General features: G+C 45.4%; 1 pseudogene; it reads left to right on the forward strand.

The window, feature by feature from the left end:
• Positions 1–422: 422 nt before the first annotated feature.
• On the forward strand, positions 423–1,309 carry LOC143645263 (ubiquitin-associated domain-containing protein 1 pseudogene; annotated as a pseudogene).
• Positions 1,310–5,683: the final 4,374 nt, after the last annotated feature.

The following is a 5,683-nucleotide window of genomic DNA, read 5'->3' on the forward strand; positions in this document are numbered from 1 at the left end:
AACTTGAACTGGTGGGCTTATTACTTAACATGGCAAAACACAGTTCCTTGAGGAGGTTTCCCAGCTGTTCCACCAAACCCAACCAAGTTTCTGAAAGGCCATATGCTCACTTCCTCCAATCTTGCCTCAACCTCAATTCACCCCAGATAGGCAAGGTTTCCTGGGTCCTTGATGAGAAATCACTATTCTTGGACACATACCAGCTGTGCACCTCTACATGAACAAGCAAGGCAATCTAGGGAATGGATTCCAAGGAAAGTATTTAATTAACCATCCAGGACATACAAACACACCTGGGTCAATTCCAAAACTTCAGATACAAAAAATATCACTCAAGAGGATGCTGATGCCCTAACCCACCCACCTGCTGCAGTGACCTACAGGGCCCAGGCAACCAGCAGAGGAAACCTGAGCCAGCAGTGATGTTTGTGCAAGAGGAGAAGATATTCTCCAGCAAGTGCCACCGTTGCTCACCTGCACGGCCGAAGGTGCCAAGGAGGCGACCAAGGACCCCTCGGTGGAGAACTCAAGGAGCGCTGCCTCAAGCACTATAGACATGGGAACCTGGAAGTCCCCCAAAGTATGACTCAACATAAAGTAATACATGCTGCTTCAGAGAGGGTGCTGAGTGATGCCAAAACCATCTTAAAAGAGAACACTCAAGATAAAGATGTCTTATTGTTGATTAAAAAGCAAAAAAAAGATTACCACGCTCCAGCCCAACTTCCAAGACAGGTAACTTGTCAGCAGAAGAAAAGAAGAAAAAGACCAGAAATCTCCAGATGGAGATGCTAGATTCAGAGCCACAGCCAACCTGCTGTCGTGCAATGTGGAATGGGCCCTGGTGCAACCAAATGTGAGAGATGTCCAGATGCAACCCAGGAAAATCTCGATTTCTCTCATGGAGGTGCTTAAACCCCTGAATCCATGAATACATTACTATATATGGCAAAAGGGACTTTGACATGTGATTAAGTCAAGGATTTTGAGATGGGGAGATAATCACACTAGATTGTTAGCACTGAACCCTGATGCAGTTGAATTATTTAAGAAGGCAAATGTTATGCTGGATGAAGAGAAGAGTGAGTGGATAAGGTTGGTCTGTGCCAACCAGCTCACAGAGATGGGCTTCTGGGAGGGCAGAGCCATGATGGTGCTTGGGCTGAACCACGTGTCAGCAATTCAGGCCATGGAGTGGTTTATTGAGCAAGATCAAATTGTGGGAGGTCCAGCCAACACACACCTCTTCCAGGACAAGTCTCCCTGGAAGCGAAGGGGAAAGTGGCGACCTCTGAGGAGGAGGAGATGAGGACGCTAGAGATGCTCAGGTAGGTGTTGTCGAGCTTTACAGGTAGAGCTGCCCTTTCCTCTCTGGGAGCACAGTGACTAGGTGACAGTATGGCCCGAACGGCTGATCACGAGCTCTGTCGGCTCCTGGTCCTGGAGACAGAAAGGCAGGGGGTGTGCTTTAGTTTCCAAGATCATTTTTAAGTGCTCTCACTTGAGCCCAGGTGCCTGTTTTCCCTAAATAATTAGCTGCTGCTTCTGTAGTCTCTTGGAAATGAGCTCATTATGATTTTCCCAGCTGTGAGTTGCAGGTTTTCAGTGGGGTTGGGGTGGGGGGTCTCTACAGAGACCTAGAGGGTCACTTGCTAAATCAGGGGGTCTGTGAGCAGGGCAGAGAGGAAGCCAAGCAGAGTCCTGCCACCCCCCTTTTTTTTAAAGTAACTTTATAGAGCAGTTGTAGGTTACAAGAAAAGGCATACAGAAAGTACGGAGTTCCCTTACACCACCTCCAATCCACAACAGTTTTTCTTATTGTCAGCCTGTTGTATTAGTGCGGTACAATTGTCATAATTGATGAAATAATGTTATTATAATTATACTATTTACTATTGTCCATAGTTTACGTTAGGGTTACCCTTTGTGTTGTACAGTTCTGGAGGATTATTTTTTTGTTTATGACCATTACTTAGTTGTGTATTTCATCACCATGATCATTTTTTTGGGGGGGGGGTGGTGCATGGTTCTGAATTGAACCCAGGTCTCCCACAGGGAAGGCGAGCATTCTACCACTGAACCTCCCTACCATGATCATTTTTTGAACATTTGCATCATTCCAGAAAAAGAAATGTAAAGAAAAACCCCCATATATCCCATACCCCTTACCCCTCCTTCCTATTGAGCGCTAGTATTGAAATCTACCCAATTTTAAGACTTACAATAGAGGCAGGTTAACTAAGACAGTGTGGTATTAACAGATTAGATATATAGATATAGATCAGTGGAACAAAAGTAAACATCCAGATGTAGAGCCATGCAAACATGGACAGCTGACCTTTTTGAGTATTTTTTGGCAATGTAGTTATACAATCATTATCAAAGACCAGGGCTAGTGGATTATAGTTCAACAACTTCCCATTTCCTTTCAACTATTCTAAAACACTAGACTTTAAAAAGAAATATCTATATAATAAGCAGTAGTCAAGGTCATTTGTTAAATACTAATTTATCAGTTAAACCTCCTTCCTTTCATTTACTCTTTCTCTCACTCTTCAGGGATATCTGGGCAATGACCACTAACTTTTTCTGTGCTGGGAAGAATCTGGTTGTTGTTCTTGGAAAGACTGGTATAGTACCTCTGGGTTTCAGGACTTATTTGGCCTAAGATCAATCTGGAAGCCCTAAGTTTCTGAGGAAATAAACTTACTAAGGAAAACTTTTACAGAGACTTAAACAGAACCCAGGGTACCCCAGGATTTTCAGGAATACACTTAGTTGGGGCATGATACACTGTGGTAGTTTGAAATATTTGGCAAAAGCTTGCACAAGAGGAACGTCAGAATAACCTCTCGACTCTATTGAAATCTCTTAGCCCACTGAAACTTTATTTTGTTCCATTTCTCTCCCCTCTTTTGGTCATTCTTTTTTTTTTTTTTTTTTTTTTTTTTTACGTGGGAATCGAACCCGGGTCCTCGAGCATGGCAGGCAAGCACTCTTACCTGCTGAGCCACCGTGGCCCGCCCCTTTTGGTCATTCTTAATCCCACAATGCCAGGGCCAGGTCCATCCCAATGAGTCCTGTCCCACATTGTCAGGGAGACTTACACACCTGGGAGTCATGTCCCACATAGAGGGGAGAGTAGAGTGTTTATTTGCAGAGTTGGCTGAGAGAGAGAGGCCACATCTGAGCAACAAAAGAGGTTCTCTGGATGTGACTCTTAGGCATAATTAGAAGCAGGCTTAGCCTCTCCTTTGCAGGAATAAGTTTCATAAGGGCGGATCCAAAGATCAAGGGCTTGACTTATCAGATTGGAAGTCCCTAATGCTAGAGAGAATATCAGGGGTTCCCAAGGTGGAGGAGGTTTAATATTTCCACATTTTTCTCAGTCCCTTAAGGGGCCTTTGCGAACACTTTTTTCATTTTCTGTCCAAAATACTCTGGGTTGTATCAGAACACAGAACAAGAAGATCTGTTACCTATGCAGAATAGCAAGACTTTGTTCCTTTTTCTAGGTTCCATGCAATTATGTTGTTTAAATAAATTGACTATACATGTTAAATTAGATATTGTGCTACAGAAAATATAAATTTGTACCAACCTCTCTTCCTTTGGTCTCACACAGAAGTTAAAGTTTTAAACTTGAGTCAATATCCCCCATTACCCTGTATTCTGATTTACCTTAGTCCAAACCACCAGGTTCTGTTTGAGACACTTGACAGAACACTCTAGATGGACTGCAGGGTGAACGGGTGTGCCCTGCAGAAGGCACAGTGCTTCCTGCTGTCAGAGAGGGCCCGTTGATGATGGAGGATGTGGCAGAATAGCAAGAAGCCTGAAAAGAGATGCGGTTCAAGGGACTTCAGAAGGGAACACTCTAACTGCAGAGGATTAAGAGAAGCCCTTGAAAATTTCATGAAATCCTTAATTTTTTTTATTTTTGGTAACAAAATGGAATACAACCTCCTTTCCTCCTCCCACAAATTACTGTTGATGTTTTTGTCTCCAACAAATCAAGTTTTCTTCTGTGGACTTCCTCTAATACAGCTCATTCTCGGATCTCCAGGCCCTGACCTGCCTCATAGTAATATGCAGAACGCGCCTTGGTGAGCAGAGCTCCCTCTGCTGGCCCAGGCCCAGGGGACGCCCCACCAGGAGCCCCAGGGCCTTGCTCTTCCCTCAGAACATGGAAAACCCATAACTGGTTGAATAAAACACAAGGAAGGATACTTTATTTGTAAATCCTGTGGGGTTATCTGAAAGTCCCTTCTGCTAAGATGCTGCTGGTGGCAAGGGCTGACCTCCACACCATGACAGCTGCTCTTGCTTTGCTGCCTGGGTCTCGTCGAGTGTGGCCTGTGATGCCTGCACGGTTCCCTGCAGGCCAGTCTTGCCCTGACGGAGATGGGGATCAATGGAAAGGAGGTGATAGACGCCCTTCAGAGCGAAAACACCAACCAGCAGGACGCTGCCTGCAGTGGCTGCTGGGGGGCCAGGTGCCTTCTCCCAAGGAGCCAGATAAAGGCATTGCCCCCCACAGCCCCCTCTTCCGAGCATCCTGAATAACCCTGATGTGCAGCTGAGACTGACCAACCCCAAGACACTGTTAACATTTGAAGACATGCTTGAAAACCCACTTAACAGCATGCAGTGGGTGAATGACCGAGAAAAAGGGCAGGTCGGGGGGGAGATCTCCAGGAACTTCCAGGTGGCCCCACCTGGAACTGCCACCCCATCCCACACTGCCACCGCCAGCCTCTCCTAGCAAGGGGCCCAAGGTGGCGGGTAGGACAAGGGCAGGCCCATCCTCATTTCACTCCCAGCCAACGTTGCCATGACTGTAACACAAGAGCTGTGGGGACCCTTTAGTTTGGCTGTGGGTGGGGAGGGGAGAAGGGCCGGGCAGGAGGGTCCTGGCCTGGAAAAGCTGCCTGCAGTGCCTCAGCCTTGTGCTGTTTGAGGACCAATGTCTGCTGCCTGTTTTTAAACATATTGCTTAAAATAACTTATTGGGTGGTAGTGTGTTAAGTTCCTACTTTTAGCATCTGACAGATGTTTACAGAAAAGTGATTATTTCACTGGGAAATTGAATAATGACCATGTCTCTTGATCTGCTGCTTGAATTGACCCTTAGGATTTTGCTTTTTAGATTCCATGTTTCCATCCCAAGTGTTAATGTCAAACATGTTAATTCCAAAAGTGAAGTAGCTCACACAGGTGACTTTTCTTTAATAAATAATTTCCCTTTTTCTAAAAGAAAAAAAAAAGCTGATGGTGGAATCTTTCATTGGACAGGCCTCCAATTAAACCAAGATAATTCCCTTGTTGGCTCCACCTCCATCATGACTGCAATTGCACCTTTTTCTTCATCGTAGGTCCTAGTTAGCAGATCTGTAGAAGGGAGCTGTAACTTAGGTGGTTTGCTAAGGAGCCATTTATTGCACCTGAATAGTCGGACCTCAGAGAGAATATTCACGATGGGTTTAAGCTGCTTTCTGGAATTGGCCTCTTGCACTGAGAGTCCTCTGCCATAGCTACTTTCCACAGACTCCTGTGAGGTCTCTAGCCCTGTGGAAAGGACTGGTATAGCCAGGAAGGCTCAGATTGTCTCCACATGCTGGAGTAAGCCACAGAGCACCTAAAGCTGCCTGTTCTAGTTTGCTAACTGCCAGAATGCAGTATA

Source organism: Tamandua tetradactyla, chromosome 8, assembly GCF_023851605.1.
Source record: "Tamandua tetradactyla isolate mTamTet1 chromosome 8, mTamTet1.pri, whole genome shotgun sequence".
Lineage (NCBI taxonomy): Eukaryota > Metazoa > Chordata > Mammalia > Pilosa > Myrmecophagidae > Tamandua > Tamandua tetradactyla.